This window comes from Papio anubis, chromosome X (assembly GCF_008728515.1).
Source record: "Papio anubis isolate 15944 chromosome X, Panubis1.0, whole genome shotgun sequence".
NCBI lineage: Eukaryota > Metazoa > Chordata > Mammalia > Primates > Cercopithecidae > Papio > Papio anubis.
The window spans coordinates 57,477,941-57,497,328 of NC_044996.1; the positions used below are offsets into that span (position 1 = coordinate 57,477,941).

Here is a 19,388-nt window from a genome sequence, read left to right on the forward strand (position 1 = left end):
ACTGAAGTAAATGGATAATCACATTGTAGACTCAATAGGTAAGTAAATTATTTAAAGGCACAAAGCAAGGAAAATATTATTTTATAAAAACAGCACAAATGCATAAAATATATTTTTAAATCACAAATTTAGTATCAAAAGAAGAATAACTGATTAAGATTTTTATTGTATTGGGCAAATTGAAGGTATGTGTCTGGGCAGAGTAGTGGAAGTGGCTGCTATTTTCCCCTCAGGAGACTTCTGGAGATCTTTCTCAAAGTTTTCTCTGATCTTTCCTGTGAGCACCTTGTGAATTGCTGAAAGAAAAACTTGCAAGAGAGTATGAACCTGACTGTATGTGCAGCCACTACGGGCTTCACACTCATGCATGCTAGACCACTCAGCATTTAGCAATTTGTTCAAACTTTTCTGGCTGCTAGCACTTCTGCCTCAGGTGTGCAAATATTAATGACTTGTTTCTTCTTGTAGGCACCTGTCTCTCTCCAGATTTGGGGTTATTTAATTGCACTGCAACCTCAGTTCTCTAGTGGATTAAAGAAAAAATATTAATTTGAAGAATATTCACCTCTTTTTATGTTATAATTGTGAGACCAACTTTACTTTCAGATCTACATCTTCAGGCTCAAACAGAAGTGGTTATATATTTTAATTGACCAGATTTTAAAATTATGAGAACAAATTTGGAACAAAATTTATTACTGCTGTGGAATGGTATATGAGTTCAAATATTGATTCCTGGGAATGAACATTGTCATACTGAGAACTTGATCCAAGGTACAGATGGGGCTTGATGCAGCTTTGTTCTACGGGTAATGATTATGAATGTGTGATGTTGATTCGGGTACATTTAGAAGAAAGGAAAATGTCTAATTTTATTGGGTGTTTGATGAGTGATCCTGAAGAGTACATCTGCAGTTGCTCCGACAGAGCAGATGGGCACATAAGCAAATTGCAAGATGGAAGCATCTTGGTCTAGATTAAAGGTCACCAAATTATGGCCTTTATGCCAAATCTAGGTCTGTTTCTGCACAACTTTTTAGTTAAGTTTCTTTTTTTTCATTTGTTTGTTCATTTTTAACATTTTAAGAGAGTATTTTTTAAAAAGACAAAAAAAAAAAAAAAAGTGTTACCATAAATATACGTGGCTGGCAAAGACTAAAGACTGAAATATTTACTATCCATCCCCTTACAGAAAAGGTGTTCCAATCTTTGAGATACATATTTATCTCATTTTGGTCATGTCCCATATCTGAGCTTTCACTCAAGGATAAAATGAAGCAGCCCTGAATGGAAGAATTATCACAATTTGACACTCAGGAAAATCACAGTGTGATGATATCCTTTCAGAAAGAATGTAAAATTATAATTTTAAAAATCAATGAATCACAAGTCTTAAAACTTCAGGGTGTTTCTATTTGTATTCACCATTATTCATTATTTATTCAAAAACTGTTTATTGAACACTTATTATAGCCCAGGCACCCTTCTATTTATTAAGAATGCAACTGTGAACAACAATCAAACAAAAATCCTTATCCTCGTGGAGGTTGCATTCTAGTGAATTAAAAATGAGGATAGAAACAAATAAATAAGTAATATACACACTATGCTAGATGGTGATTAGGGGTATTAAGGAGGGAAAAAGAAAAACAGGAAAAGAAGTTAAGACTTGTCAAAGGATAGGAAGTTCGGTTTTAAATAAGGTGTTAAAAGAAGATCATTATTTATTTTCCCAAATGTGAGGATGCACCCGGGAAAAATACAAGTCAGAATTGCATCTGTATCCTGTGCTTTTCAAAGAGGGTTTGGGGAACTCAATATTTAAAGAGGCAAGAGCAACCAGGAGGGAAAAACGAAGAGGGCAGGCAGTGAGGCAAATGGTTACATTCTTGTGAAGCTCTAATAAGGGTTCTGTACATCTCAGTTTTACATAAGATAAGGTAAGCATGTGAAAAGAGTGAGCAGAGAAAAAAGTCAATTATGCATTCATCTCAGCATAGTGGGAAAAATAATTTCCAGTCTTGTCCTTGCTCTGTATCTGTGAAGATTAGATCGTAATTGAAATCCTCAGATTGAGATTTAGCAGGACTCAATTTTAGCGCTAGTTTATAGAAAGGATATGTATCCTGAAAGATTTAGGGTCTCACAAGGTCTTTTCTTGTGAGCACATTAAGAGAGAGACAATCTGGGAACATATATGGCTTTCTCTCATTGTGGAAACATGGTTTATGCATAAGGTTATGACAAAGGGTTGTGAAATGGTAGCTGTTTGGGAACAAAAAGGAGGCAGTATTGAGTGACTCAGTTCCCAAGCTTAACTTTTCCTTTGACACAGCGAGTTTAGGTTCCTGAGATCTATTTTTTTCACAGAATATAGAGAGCTGGATAGAGAGGATCTCTTCCACCCTTACAAGTTGAAAGGGTCGGGGGTGGGGGTAAAGAGGAGGAGAAGGAATGAAAGGAGAGGCTGGGTACAGTGGCTTATGCCTGTAATCCCAGCACTTTGGGAGGCTGAGGTGGGCAGACCACAAGGTCAAGAGATCGAGACCATCTTGGCCAACATAGTAAAACCCCATCTCTACAAAAAATACAAAAATTAGCTGGTCGTGGTGGTGCACGCCTGTAGTCCCAGCTACTTGGGAGGCTGAGGCAGGAGAATCGCTGGAACCCAGGAGGTGGAGGTTGTAGTGAGCCGAGATCGTGCCACTGCACTCCAGCCTGGTGACAGAGCGAGACTCCGTCTCAAGGAAAAAAATAAAAAGAGCAGTAGAAGGAAGAAGTGGGGGAATAGGAAGAGAAGGAAAAGCAGAAGGGAGGGAAAGTAGAAGGAGGAAAAAAAAAAAGCCAGGCAATCTACAAATTTACAGCATGTCTTAAACTCATGATAAGCTGAGGTCACAGGAAAATAACTTGAAATCTGTGAAAAGGCCAAAGCCCTTACCTACCTGAAACAAAGGCTTCCAGACACTCTTTTTTTTTTTTTTTTTTTGAGACGGGTTTTTGCTCTGTCGGGGGGGCAGTGGCCCGATCTCAGCTCACTGCAAGCTCCGCCTCCCGGGTTTACGCCATTCTCCTCCCTCAGCCTCCCGAGTAGCTGGGACTACAGGCGCCCGCCAACCCGCCCGGCTAGTTTTTTTTTGCATTTTTTAGTAGAGACGGGGTTTCACTGTGTTAGCCAGGATGGTCTCGATCTCCTGACCTTGTGATCCGCCCGTCTCGGCCTCCCAAAGTGCTGGGATTACAGGCTTGAGCCACCGCGCCCGGCCTCCAGACACTCTTAAAACATTTATTTTTTAATGTATTGCTAAAGGCTGAGTGTAGACCAGAGAGAGAATACATTACATCTGAGGGGTTGCAGATACAAGGATAATTTGCACCAAATCACATATTCTTCTCTACTGACTTCACTAGGTGTTCACAAACAAGAATGGGGACAGGGAGTCTTCAGAAATTCTCTCTCTTGGTGCAGGCTTAAGAAAAGGTTACAGCAGCTGCCGTGGAAAAGGCACAAAGTCTCATTTGCATTCTTCTCCTCCATTTATCCTATGAAACGGAATTCTTAAGATTCAGGAAGAATGACAGTGAAGTCTATGCCCCTTTTAAATAAAAGAAAAAACACTTTGCAATTGAGGAAAACTAACATTAAAAAAAGAAAAGAAAATTAACAAACAAACAAAAATATCTACCCCGGGCAAGGGACAGAAAGAGTGTTGGGCCCAAACCAACAGCTTGGGACAGGAAAGGATCACGATCACTGAAAAGTTCCAATGCCAAGATCAGGGACACCATGCCTGTCTAAAGTGAGGCCTAATCATAACAATAATTGCCCCCCATGTTGATATTACCAGCCTAAGAAATAGCAGCACTATACTGCTGCTCAGAGATAGTCTCTGAGGCACAGTACAAAAAAAAAAAAAAGAAAAAAAGAAAAAGACTTGAAGCTGAGGGTGGAGCAGATATTTTTAAGAATCTTCTGGAAAACCAGCTACTGCACAAAACACAAGGTAACACTGAAGAATTTAAAGATTGTGGCACAATGAGAGAAAATGTAGCAACAGCAAAACCCAAACTAAGCTCAACTACTGATTAGATTGATTCAAAGCTCCACACTAAATGCCTAGCAAAGTTTTTTAATTTCTTATTTTAAGCGTGTTCTTTTCTAGGCATACAGTGTATACCTCAGCCATAACTTTTCCATGGATGATGTCCAGTTTACAACACTATAAAAAAACTGAGGTATATAAAGAAGTCAAACTAAACAAAACAAAGCACTGCCAAAAGTAAAAGTGATGAATAGAATGTGATATAGATATGAAACAGATGTTGAAACTATCAAGCATGAAATGTAAAACAACTGATTAATATGCTATAGGTTCTAGTGGAAAAGGTTGACAGCATGTATTCTCCCTTTAGCAGAGAGAATGAAACTGTAAGAAAAGATTGGCACAATGCTGCTATGCATTGGGACTCATTCCTGGCTTCCAACAACTCCTGGGAAAGGGGTGATTTGAGCAGGTTTGGAGCAGCACACTCTTGCTATGGACATCTGGAATCCTGAGAGCAGGAGATCCCAAAACCCCCTACAGACACTGGACCTGGCCGGGAGGGTTGCTTAGAGAGGTGTTAGGGGCAAAGCTTCAGCTAGTTTGGAGCCCAGAGGGTTTGGTGTGAGAGCGTCTGTAGGAGAGCAAAACCAGGGATGCTCATCACCCAAGGTTTGCTTTCTTCCATAGGAGACTTTAACCTTAGGGGAACTGTCAGATTTGAACAGTGCGGGGCAATCTTGCTCATAAGAAACGGTCAACCTCAGCACCCTGCTATTTGCTGCCCTCAACCAGGGCCCCAGCCTGGCCATGCCTGCTTGCAGTGCAGCCTTGTGCCCAACCAGGGCACCTCTTAAAGTCAGACATCATAGCTCCTGCACTGATAGGCAAGACTTGACCATCAGAGAGCTCCAGAAGAGTAGTCCCTGCTGGTACAGACCAGCCCTCCTGTGCCCTCCATCCACCACAGACTCCCTCATGTTTTATTTATTTATTTATTTTTGCCAGCAAGCACTCATTTCCAGCCACGCCCCACATTACTTTACAAGGGCAGACTTTAACTTCTCTTCCCAGCTGGTACCTGTGTGCACATGCACCCCACCATGCCAATGCTGTCTTATCAGTGCACCTGGCAGAAAAACAACAAAAAAGGAAAACTGCAAGCCAATATCCTTGATCAACAGTGATATAAAAATATTTAACAAAATACTGGCAAATTGAATCCAGTAACATATCAAAAAGCAAATCCACTGTGATCAATTAGGCTTTATTCCTGGTTCTACTTATGGAAATCAATAAATGTGATTCACCACATAAAGGAAACTTAGAACAACAAACACATGATCATTTCAACAGATGTGGAAAGGGATTTTAAAATAATTCAACATCCCTTCATGTGAAAAGCCCTCAAGAAACCAGGCAATGAAGAAACATTCCTTAATATAATAAGAACCACGTATGACAAACTCACAATCAACATTATAGTGAAAGAACAAAAGCTGGAAGCATTCCCCTAGAAACCTGGCAGAAGACAAGGATGTCTTCTCTCACCGTTTATATTTACCATAGTACTGGAAGTCCTGGCAGAGCAATCAGGCAAGAGAAAGAAATAAAAGACATCCAAATAGGAATAAAAGAAGTCAAACAATCCTGTTTGCAAATGATATGGTTCTACATCAAGAAAACCCCATAGTCTTGTTCAATAACTCATTGATCTAACAAAAAATTTCAGCAAATTTTCAAGATACAAAATCACTGTATGAAAATTAATAGCATTCCTATACACCAACAACATCTTAGCCAAGACTCAAATCAATAATGCAATCCCATTTACAATAGCCACAAAAAGAATAACAGACCTAGAAATACAGCTAACCAAGGAGATGAAAGACGTGTGTAGTGAAAATTACAAAACACTGCTCAAAGAAATCAGAGATAACACAAACAAATAAAAAAAGTTCCATTCTCATGGATGGGAAGAATCAATGTTTTTGAAATGGCCATACAACCCAAAGCAATTTATAGATTCAATGCTATTCCCATAAAACTCCCAATAACATTCTTCACTTAATTAGAAGAAACTGTTTTTATATTCATAAGGAACCAAGCAATGGCTTGAATGGTCAAGGTTATTCAGCAAAAATTATAAAGAAAAAAGCTGGAGGCATCACAATACCTGATTTCAAACTATACTATGAAGCTACAGTAATCAAAACAGCATGATACTCATAGCAAACAGACACATAAACCATTGGAGAGAATGATCCAGTGGATAACCGTAAATGATTTCAAGAGAGAAAGAAATAGTTGTGAAGATAGCCTTGCAGAAACAGGAAACAGTTGTGGTACCTAATGCTCATGTGGAGGGATTGGTCTTAGCAAGAATCATGAACATTTTTTTCATATTAGTCACAGGAAATAAAGAGTAAGTGAGGAATAATTCTGGTAGGTGGGTAGAAGTGATGAGGGCTGCTGGAAATATCTCTTGACTGTTTTTATTTTATTTTCTCAGTGCAAATTATAGCAAAAGTATCAGGGCAAGATGGCCAACTAGACATAGCTAGGTGGAACAGCTGTCACCAAAGATCAGGATGACTTTTGCACTCCTAACAGATCTTCACAGGAAAGGCACTGAGCATGGTTGGAAGAAACACAGCCTGTTCGTGCCTGCCTGCAGTGCAACCTCAGTTGCCCTAGGGGACCACATCATATCTCCTGGGCTGGCCAACTGCACCTGACCAGTGGAAAACTCCAGTGGGGTGACCCCTTTGGTCACGCACCAACCTGCCCACTCCCTCCTCCCACTCTAGGTGCCCCTGGGCCCATGGCCATCACCCACATTGCTTTGCTTGGGCATGTGTACACAGGTGGATTTTGCTTTCCCTACCCCTCTATTACTTTTTTGTGTGTGCATCCTGCTCTGTCACTGCTGCCTGCAGGAATGCACTCTGCCATTCCTCCCCCACCATACTGCCATTGCAGTGGGAATTTCATCAGGAACAGAGCCTGCCAGCTCTGCACTTCTGCCGTGCCCCATTACTGTGCCATCACAGCCACCAGAGGTAAACTAGGCACAGGGAACAATGGATTTTCTCCTGCCCTGAGTGGCCATGTCTGCCTGTGTGAATATGCACAGAGACCACATACAGTCCTGTGGCTGCCAGTGCCCCACACATATGCTAATACCTGCACCAGCATGACTGCAGGCACAGGTGCCAGTGGGTTCCCACAACCCCTGAAAGCTGTGCTGTCTTTGCCACTGCTCCAGATGCCCACGCAGAGACTGAATGTTTCCAAACACCCACTAGCAACCTGCCACAGCCATGAGTGTGCACCCTGCTGTTCTGCTGCTGCCACTGGCAAGTGCAAATGAGGACAGAACTGCTACCAACACCCAAAGAAATGCTTTTGTTGGTACTACCCATGAAAGTGCTGGAACTAGAGGTGTGGGAACATCTTAGCCCCACCAGCACATTGGGTTTCTAACCTCATGGAGCCAGAGAACAAATTCAGGGCCCAATATTAGCCCACCAGAGTTAGAGCACACAGACCAAGAGATGCGAGCTGAGCCTCTTAAAATCTTCCAGAAACAAAGCCAGTTGGCTGAACCCAATTTATACCACAATTAAATCCTCAAGGTCATCCAATAGGATGAAAGAAAAAAACATTCCAAAGGGCAGCAACTTCAAAGATTGAAGGAATCAGCTCACAAAGATGAGAAAGAATCAGCACAGGAGCTCTGACAACTCAAATAGGCAGAATGCCTTCTTCCTCCAAATTACTACACTAGCACTCCAGCAAGAGTTCTGGATGAGGCTGGGATGGCTGAAGTGGCAAAAATAAAATTCAGAATATGGATAGGAACAAAGACTACTGAGATGCAGAAAGACATTGAAACCCAAACCAAGGAAGCTAAGGAATCACAATAAAATGACACAGGAGAAAAAGGCAAAATAGCCAGTATAGAAAAAGCATAGCCAATCTGGCAGAGTTGAAATCCCCCCCTGCAGGGATTTCATAATGCAATCACAAGTATTAATAGCAGAATAGACCAAGCTGAGGACAGACTCTCAGAGCTTGAAGACTGGCTTCCTGAAATAAGACAGTTAGACAAACAAAAACAAAAGATTTAACAGGAATAAATAAAACTTCTGAGAAATAAGAGACTATGTAAAGAGATCTAATCCATGACTCATTGGTGTCCACTAGAGAGATGGAGAGAATGGAAGCAACGTGGTAAACAGATTTTAGAATATCATACAGAAGAACTTCTCCAACCTAGCTAGAGAAGCCAACATTCAAATTCAGAAAATGCAGAGTATTTTACTTCACAAGATGATCATCCCCAAAACACATAATTATCAGATTATTCAATGTCAAAATGAAAATAACAAAATTTAAGGCAACTAGAGAGAAACAACAGCTCAACTAAAAGGGAAGCCTATCAGATTAACAGCAAACCTCTCAGCAAAAGCCAATATTCAACATTCTAAAAGAAAAGACATTCCAACTAGGATTTTTATGGCAGGCCTAACTAAGCTTCATAAGAGAAAGAGAAATAACATCATTTTCAGAGAAGCAAATGCTGAAGAAGTTTGTAAACACCAGACATGCTTTACTTCCTATAGAAAGCACTAAATATGGAAATGAAAAACCATTACTAGCCACAACAAAAACAAAATTATGTACACAAAGCTAACATCATGATGACAGGATCAAATCCACACATATCAATACAAGCCTTGAATATAAATGAGCTAAACGTCCCAATTATAAAACACACAGTGGTAAGCTGGATAAGGAACCAAGACCCATCGGCATGCTGTCTTCAAGAGACCTCTCACATGCAAAGATACACATATAAAGAGATGGAGAAAAGTCTACCAAGCAAATGGAAAAAAAATCCAAGTTTGCAATCCTAATTTCAGACAAAACAGACTTCAAATCAACAAAGATAAAAATAAAAAATACAAAGAAGGGCATTACATATTGGTAAAGGGTTATATTCAACAAGAAGTCCCAAATACCCTAAATATATATGTATACAACACAGTAGCAACCAGATTCATAAAGCAAGTTCTTAGAGACCTTGGTGACTTAAACTCCCACATGATAATAGTGAGAGACTTCAACATCCCACTGGCATTCCCAGGCAGATGATTGAGGGAAAACATTCACAGATATTCAGGACCTGTACTCAGCACTGAATTAAACAGACATGATAGATATCTACAGAATTCTTCATGCTAAAACCAGAGTATATACATTCTTCTCATTGCCATGTGGCACATACTCTAAAATCAATCACATAGTCAGACATAAAGCACTCCTCAGCAAATGCAGAAAATTGAAATTATAACAACCACTTTTTGGACTTCAGCACAATTAAGTTAGTAGTCAAGACTAAGAAAATTGCTGAAAACCATAAAATTACATGGAAATTGAAAAAATTTCTCTCCTGAATGGCTTGTGGGTAAATAATAAAATTAAGGCAAAAATAAAGAAGTTCTGTAATCCCTGCACTTTGGGAGGCCAAGGCGGGTGGATCACTTGAGGTCAGGAGTTTGAGATCAGTTTGGACAACATGATGAAACCCTGTCTTTATTAAAAATACAAAAAAATAACCAGGTGTGGTGGCACACGCCTGCAATCCCAGCTACTCAGGAGGTTGAGGCAGGAGAATCACTTGAACCCAGAGGGTGAAGGTTGCAGTGAGCCAAGATTGCGCCACTGCACTCCAGCCTGGGCAACAAGGGTGAAACTCCATCTCAAAAAAAAAAAAAAAAAAAAAAAAAAAAGGAGTTATTTGAAATTATTGAGAAGAAAGATACAACATACCAGAATTTCTGGGACACAGCTAAGGCAGTGTTAAGGGGAAAATCAAAACATTAAATGCTCTAATCAAAAAGCTAATAAAAAACCTCAATTTGATATCCTAATAAAAGAGATCCTAGAGAAATTCAACCCCAATGCTTGAGGAAGACAAGAAGTAATAAAAGCAGTGTTTAACTGAAGGAGATTGAGACATGAAAAAAACATTCAAAGGATGAACAAAACCAGGAGTCTTTTTGGGAAAAAGTTAATAAAATAGACCACTAACTAGACTAATAAGAAATAAATAAAAAAGAAAAAGGATAATAACTAAATAAACATAATTAGAAATGACAAAAGAGATACTACCACTGACCCCACAGAAATACTGATGACCATCAGAGAATATTATGAAAACCTCTGTGCACATAAACTAGAAAACCTAGAAGAAATAGATACATTCCTGGACACATGCACTCCCCTGAAACTGTACCAGGAAAAAATTGAATCACCGAACAGACAAATAATGAGTTCTGAAATTGAGTCAGTAATAAATAGCCTACCAACCAAAAGAAGCCCAGGACCAGAGGAATTCACAGCTGAATTCTATCAGATGTACAAAGAAAAGTTGGTACCATTTCTGCTGAAACTGTTTCAAAAAATTGAGGAAGAGGGACTCCTCCCTAACTCATTCAATGAGGCCAGCATTATCCTGATACCAAAACCTGGCAGCAAGACAACAATAAAAAAGGAAACTTCAAGCCAATATCCTTGATGAACATTGATGAAAAAAATCCTCAACAAAATACTGACAAACTGAATCCAGCAGCATATCAAAAAGCTTATTCAACATGATTAAGTAGGCTTTATTCCTGGGATGCAAAGTTGTTTCAAAATATGCAAATCAATAAATGTGATTCATTACATAGACAGAACTACTAAAGGTAAAATCCAAATGATTATCTCGATAGATGCATAATAGGCTTTCAATAAAATTCAACACCCCACCACATTAAGAACTCTCAATAAACTAGTTATTAAAGGAACATACCTCAAAATAATAAGAGCCATTTATGACAAACCCACAGTGAACATCATACCAAATGGGCAAAAGCTGGAAACATTCCTCCTAAAAACCAGCACAAGACAAAGATGCCCTCTGTCACAAGTCTTATTTAATATAGTATTGGAAATCCAGGCCAGAGTAATCAGTCAGCATAAAGAAATACAGGGCATCCAAATAGGAAGAGAGGAAGTAAAACTATCCCTGTTTGCAGATGACATGATCCTATATCTAGAAAGCTCCATAGTCTCAGCCCAAAAGCTCCTTGAGCTAATAAGTTCAGTGGTCTCACGAAACAAAATTAATGTACTAAAATTACTAGGATTCCTGCATGTCAACAATAGTCAAGCCGAGAGTCGAATTAAGAACAAAATTACACTCACAATTGCCCCCAAAAGAATAAAACACCTAGGAATACAGCAAACCACGAAAGTGAAAGATCTCCACAATAAGAACTACAAAACAATGCTCAAAGAAATCAGAGATGACGTGAACAAATGGAAAAACATTCCATGTTCGTGGTTAGAAAGAATCAATATTTTTAATATGGCCATATTGCCCAAAGCAATTTACATATTCAATGCTATTTCTATCAAACTACCAATGACATTCTTTACAGAGCTAGAGTAAATTATTTTAAAACTCATGAAACCAATAAAAGAGCCTGAATAGCCAAGGCAATTCTAAGCAAAAAGAACGAAGCTTACACTACCCAAGTTTGAACTATACTGCAGGGATACAATAGCCAAAACAGCATAGAACTGGCACAAAAACAGACACATAGAACAACGGAATGGAATAGAGAACCCAGAAATAATTGCCACTATCTGATCTTCAACAAATCTGACACAAACAAGCAAAGAGGAAAGGGCTCCAGATTCAGTAAATGGCGCTGGGATAACAGGCTAATCACATGCAGAAGATTGAAACTGGAATCCTGTCTTACACCATACACAATATCAACTCACGATAAATTAAAGGCTTAAAGGTAAAACTCTTGACTGTAAAAACTTTGGAAGACAACCTAGGCAATCTCATTCTGGACACAGGAACAGGCAAATATTTAATGATGATGTCAAAAGCAATTACAACAAAATCAAAATTGATAAATGAGATATAATTAAACTAAGGAGTTTCTACACAGCAAAATAAACTATCAACAAAGTAGACAGTCTACAAAGAGGAGAAAATTTTTGCCAACTATGCATCTGACAAAAATCTGACATCCAGCATCTGTAAGTATCTTGAATGAACTTTCAAGAAAAAACAAACCCCAATAAAAAGTGGGCAAAGGCCATGAACAGACATTTTTCAAAAGAAGACATACATGTGGTCAACAGGCATATGATCATCATCATTGATCACTAGAGAAATGAAAATCAAAACCACAATGAGATACCATCTCACACCAGTCAAAACGACTGTTATTTCAAAGTCAAAAAATAACAGATGCTGGAAAGGTGCAGCGAAGAAGGAACACATACACTTTTGGTGATAGTGTAAATTATTTCAATCATTGTGGAAAGCAATGTTGCAATTCCTCAAAGAGCTAAAAAGAGAATTACTGTTTTGCTGAGAAATCCCATTACTGGGCATATACCCAAAAGAATATAAAGTGTTCTATTCTGAAGACACTTGCATGTGTATGTTCACTGCAGCACTATTTACAATAGCAAAGACATGGAATCAACCAAAATGTCCATCACTGGTAGAATGGATAAAGAAAATGTTGTACTTATGCACCATAGAACGCTATGCAGTCATATAAAAGAATGCGATCATGTCCTTTGCAGAAACATGAATGGATCTGGAGGCCGTTATCTTTAGCGAACTAATGCAGGAACAGGAAACCAAATATTGCTTGTTCTCACTTATAAGTGGGAAATAAATGATTAAAACACATTAACACATAGAAGGGAGCAACAAATAGTGGGTCTTATCTGACATTAGAAGGTGGCAGAAGAGAGAGGGTTGGAAAAAATAACTAATGGGTACTACGTGTAATAGCTGGGTGAAGAAATAGTGTGTACAAATAAAGCAAAAGTATCAACTGAGACTGAAGATGAGGAAGGAGTGTTCATCTTTAGGAGTAGGAACTTGAATAAGGTGGATGGGTTGATTCAACTAGGATTGAAGTCTTACGAAGGAAATTCAAAGATGAGATACATAGAGAGAAAGAAAGAGGGAGAGAGTGGTCAGTTATATTTAAGGGAATAATTATTATGTTTGACAAATGAATTTCATTTTAATAATGAAGAAAGGGAGAGTATGATGGATACTAAAAGTGAGGTGGTACCATGTAGTGTAATTTCTAAGGATTGTTGAAATGAGGTTTAAAATGCAATGAAGGCAAAACCATAGGAAGAGGTAGATTAAGAATGGAATACAAGAAGTTGAGATAACGAAAGGATGACAGTTTTTCTTAATTACGAAGTATGGGTAACGAACCACCAAATAAGTTGAAGCAGATTGGAGGAGAGGACTGCAGAAATAAAACATGAGTTCAGGTTATTAAACATAGTATTTCTTAATTTTAGAAATCTGTAAGAACGTTGGCAGGAGGAATATAATGCAATATTATACAAACATTGGATAATTGAAGGGATTATATCTCCAAAAAATGAGTCAGAAAAACATGAAGTGTATGGGATAACTGCAATATGGTCTTACAGGTCTTTTTAAATGCTCCTTGTAGGTACCTTACTTTTGGTACATCAGAGTGCACTGAAATGCAATGAAATCAAGAGAAATTGCCATTCTTTTTTTTTAGGTATTCAACTAGCAAGACATTTAAATTAAGAAGAGATAATTAATACACTGGGAAATAAATACAAGTCCTTACTTTAAAATAAGTGAAAGGTATTCTTAGGCAGTAAAAAATTTTTGCAACTGACTGTTACGGTTGAACCTGGTAAGGAAAATGTTTCATTTGGAAGAAGGTATTGGCAATATTTACATTTAAAATGGTTTGATATAAGGAACTAATAATAATAATAATAGCATATGTTCCTATTTTTTTGTATATGGGAAGGAAAAAATAAATGGAGAAGTAAAAGATGAATTTTAAAGATGAGGAAATACTGACTGAGAAAGTAGTATTTACCAGAGAAAAAATGCGTCATTCTAGAGGAGATTAAAGTATCATGGCTAGTTACCAAAATTTAAAGTGTTTTCAATCAGTGAATTCAGAGAGCTGTCTACATGTCACCAAAAACTTAAAGAGATATACATAAAATAAAACAACAAATTTGTAAATTAATATTTGATTATAAATATGAGGTGATGAAAGAGTAAATGGAGTACATGATGCAAAATTGTACATGGGCCAACTCCCAGTTATAGTTTCAACTTCAAGCCGTTCTCTTCAGTTAAATCCTATTACAATGAAAAATACCATATACAAATGAAATAAAATTCAGGGAGTTTTCACCTTACACTCTAATGTGGGACTATAATACTGATCATGCAAGTTGAAACTGCAAAGCAACCCTTAAGAATTAATGAGAAAAATTAATCACATTGTTCTATGGTCTTTAAAAATTTTGTTAAAACATTATGTTCCATGATCTTTAAAAATTTTGTTGAAACATTAAAAACTGTCTTAGTTTTAGTTGTAAATGTATAGGGACTTGAAAAAGAAAAACTAGTAATTAAATTATTATGCATTTTTAAACATTAGAAACATTTTTTGTAATGAAATTTATCAAACGTAATTTGAACATTGCTTGCCTTCTAATTTACAACAAAGTGTAAAACTTTAGTAGGCTTAGGCAAAATTGTCATTCTCCTTTCTAAATTTGGATCAGTTTTCAACAGTAATTTTAATCTTTTGTCCTTTTTACCATTATAGTTTTAATGTCATGTAATATTACTGTGAATTCCTTTAATTCCAAGCTTTTTTTCCTTTTTCCATGTCACTACCTATGAGATATCTTCATTCTTTTCATCACAACCACTTTTCCTATTAATATTATCTGTTGAATGGTTCTATCTTTAAATATCATTATGTTTTGTGGCACTGGATGTCAGGACTTTATCGTATGAATTAGGGGTGACATAATTCATTCTGTTATCACCTTTTAAAAAATAATTAATTTTTAACTCTTTTATAGCCATTTCACAAGCCTATGTTTTTCATCTTATAAGTTCTTCTTTGGATTGCATTTGAAAAACACTTGTCTAATGAACATTAAATATATATGTCCCTCATAATCCAGGTGCAGATTGTATAGCAATGTTCTTATTTGTACCAGCACCTCACCAAATAGCTCAACATTAATCAATCCATGCCAATTTCTGAAAGGATGAAACCACCTTTTAATGGCAGTATGACATTATTCTTCAGCCTCCTTGGAATTACCGTTTTCTTTCAAGGTGGCAACTAAATTATACTTTTTGTCTTTAATCCTAGCCTAACTCATTGAGATTTACTTTTTATGGCATTCTTCAATCTAAAGTAGAATTTAACACTTCCTTTAGCCAAGGATAAGTGGTTTTCTGTTCTTATTCATGAACCAAATAATAGCTATGCAGTTACAAATTACTGTCAAAATTTGAAAGAAATGATGTGATTAGCCACTAAGCATGATGTACATATGTTATTTATCTAGTGACTTTTGGTATAAAGGGATAAAAGCAAAGTTTGTACTGTCAATAACAAGATAACAAGAGAAACTTTGGAAACTTCAACAAACACATGATAATTTTAAAAACATGATTTTCAATGAACAATGGGTCAATCAAAAAATTTAGAAAAAAAATTAAAAGTTTATTAAAATAAATTAAAATAGAATGACAACATACCAAAACCTATAGGATACAGCAAAAGCACCATTAACAGGAAAATGTATAGCAATAAATGCCTATGTCAAAAAAGCACAAAGATTTCAAACAAGCAACCTAACAATAGACTTCAAAAAACTATTAAGGTAAGAACAAACTCAACCTCAAGTTAGTAGAAAAACAGAAATAATAAAGATAAGAGAATAAATAAACAAAAACTGAGACCAACAAAAATAATAAGAAAGATCTATGAAACAAAATATCATTTATTTTAATAGACAAACAAAACTGATAAACCATTAGCTTGACTAAGATAAAAAATAAGACACAAATAAATAAAATCAAAAATGAAGAAGGAAACATTAAAACTGATATGCTAGAAATACAAATAATAACTAGAGACTATTTTAAACAACAGTATGCTAACAATTTGTAAGACCTAGAGAAAATGGATAAATTCTTGAAATTCCTGGATACACAAAAGCTACCAAGACTGAACCAAAAAAAAAAAAAAAAAAAAAAAGCCTGGACAGACAAAAAAAAAAAAATGGAGTTAAGTCAATAATAAAAATTCATCAGCCTGGACAGACAAATAATGAGTAATGAAGTTAGGCAAATAAGAAAAATTTATCAGCAAGAAAAAGTTCAGAACCAGATAGCTTCACTGCTGAATTCCATGAAACTTTTAAAGAAATACTAATACTATTTTTTCTTAAACTCTTTCTAAAAATGCAAGATGAGGGAATTTTTCTAAACTCATTCTGCAAGGCCAGCAGTACACTGATACCAAAACCAGACAAAATACACTAAGAAATAATACTAAAGCCACCACCTGTGACAAACATATATACAAAAATCCTCAACCAAATACTAGCATATTGAATCCAAGAGAACATCAAAAAGATTATGCCCCATGATAAAGTAGAATTATCCCAGGGATGCAAGTATGGCTCAACATACACAAATCAATAATCTTGGTACATCACATCAAGATAATGAAACTATATGACTATCTCAATAGATATGAAAAAAACTTTTGATAAAATTCAACACCGCTTCATGATTAAAAAAAAAAATTCTCAACAAATTAGGTATAGAAGAAACATACCTGAACATAATGAAAGCCATATGTGACATATTTATAGCTAACATCATACTGAAAAAGAAAAAGTGGAAATCTTTTTGTCTAAGAACTGAAACAATATAAGGAGCCCTATTTTCACCACTCTTAATCAGCATAGTATTGGAAATCCTAGCCAGAGCAATCAGGCAAGAGAAATAAATAAAGGGCATCTAAACTAAAAAAGAATAAATCAAATTGTCCCTGTTTGCAGAGTATATGATATGATATATGGAAAAACATAAAGATTCCACAAAAAACTCTCAGAATGATAAATTCAGAAATGTTGCAGAATACAAAATCAAAATAAAAATTAATAGAATTCCTGTGCAACAATATCTAAAAAAACCAGAAATCAAGAAAGCGATCATATTTACAATAGCTAAAAACAATAAAATAATACCTAAAAATTACCTAGGAATAAATTTATTTTATTTCTTTACCTTCTTTATCCAGGGAGGTGAAATATCTCTACAATGAAAACTATAAAAGATTGATAAATTGAAGAGGACATGGAAAAATGAAAGGACATTTCATGTTTATGAATAGAATAAATTTATATTGTTAAAATGACCATACTACCCAAAGTAACCTATAGATTCAATTTCATTCCATTAAAATACCAATTTCTTCACAGAAATAGAAAAAGCAATTATAAAATTTGTATGGAATCACAAAAGACCACGGATGGCAAAAGCAATCCTGAGCAAGAAGAACATAACTGGAGGCATCACGCTACCTGACTTTAAAACACAGTGGAAAGCTATTGTAACCCAAACAACATGGTACTGACATAAAAATATAATAACAGACACAAAGATCCACTGAATACAATAGATAACCCGGAAATCAATGCATGTATTTACACCCAACTGGTTCTCGATGCATCTCAAGAATATTCTCTGAGGAAAGGACAGTCACTTTAATAATTGGTGCTGATAAAACTGGATATTCATAGTCAGAAGAATTAAACTAGAATCCTATGTCTTACCATATTCAATAATTAACTCAAAATAGATGAAAAACTTAAATGTAAGACCAGAAACTATGATAAAACTACTAAAAAAAATGTAGAAGAAATGCTTCAGGAGTTTGGTTTAGGAAAATGTTTCACAAATAAGACCTCAAAAACACACACAACAAAAACAAAAATAGACAAATGGGACAAAATGAAACTAATGAATCTTGGCACCACAATGGAAACAATCAACAGAGGGGAGAGACAACCTGTAGAATGGGACTAAAATATTCACAAACTATTCATCTGATAAGGAATTATATTCAGAATATACAAGAATTTCAAACAACGCAACCACAAAATAATAGTGAGCAAATAATGTCAATACACATCAAATAAAGTCATACAAATAACCAACAGATATATTTTCAAAATACTTAACATCACTTATCATCAAATAAATGCAAAATGTCACTAATCATGAGGAAAATGCAAATTAAAACCACAATGAGATGTCTTTTCTCCTCTGTTAGAATGCTTGTTATCCTAAAGACAAAAAATATCAAATGCTGACAAAGATACAGAGAAAGGTGAACTTTCATACACTGTTGGTGGAAATGTAAATTAGTACAGCCATTATGGAAAACAGTATGGAAGTTCCTCAATAAACTAAAAATACAACTACCAGATAATTCAACAATCCTGCTATTGGGTATATATCCAAATGAAAGAATATCAGTATGTCAAAAAGTACTTGTACTACCATGTTTATTGCAGTGATATCCACAATAGCTAAGATATGGAATCAACCTGTGTCCATCAACAGATGAGTGAATACAGAAAATGTGCTATATTCATGCAATGAAATACTATTCATGCATTAAAAATGAATGAAATCCCATCATGCACAGCAACATGAGACCGGAGGAACATATTAAGTGAAATAAGCTAGGCACAGAAAGGGAAATACTGCATCTTCTCACTCATATGTGGAAACTAAAATAGTTGCTATCATAGAAGTAGAGGTTGGGATAGTGGTTAATAGAGGCTGAGAAAGGTGGGAGGAAGCGAGGGGTAGAGAGATGTTGATTAACAGATACAAAGTTACAACTAGATAGGATAAATAAACTCCAGCGTTCTATAGAGCCATAAGGTGACTATGGTTAATAATTCAAGGAAGTGGATCTGCTAGTTACCTTGATTTGGTCATTATATACTGTAGACATGTATTGAAATATCACATTATATCCCATAAATATATATAATTATTATGTATCAATTAAAATAGCATTAATTGAAAAATCCATCACAAGATTAATGGATTAAGGAATGGGGTATATACATACAATGATATATTATTCACCAGTGAAAAAGAATAAAGCTCTGATTTAGAAAAAGAAACATTAAGCTGAGACAGCAATTTTAATCAAATTTAAAAAAATTAAAAACTGATAACGTCATGTATTTGCTAATGTTTAGCTAAAATAGAGTTTAAAAATATTTTAATGAGCCCATAATTAAATATGACCTTTCTGAAGAATAATTTATCAATATAAACAATCTTAAAATGGTGTTTCTTTTGGCTCAGAAATTTCACATTTTCTGTATTAT

The 19,388-nt window shown here is 36.0% G+C and overlaps 1 pseudogene; it reads left to right on the forward strand.

Moving 5' to 3' along the window:
- The first annotated feature begins 780 nt into the window (after window positions 1-780).
- LOC101019302 overlaps window positions 781-19,388 on the forward strand; it is a 29,370-nt pseudogene continuing 10,762 nt past the window's right edge.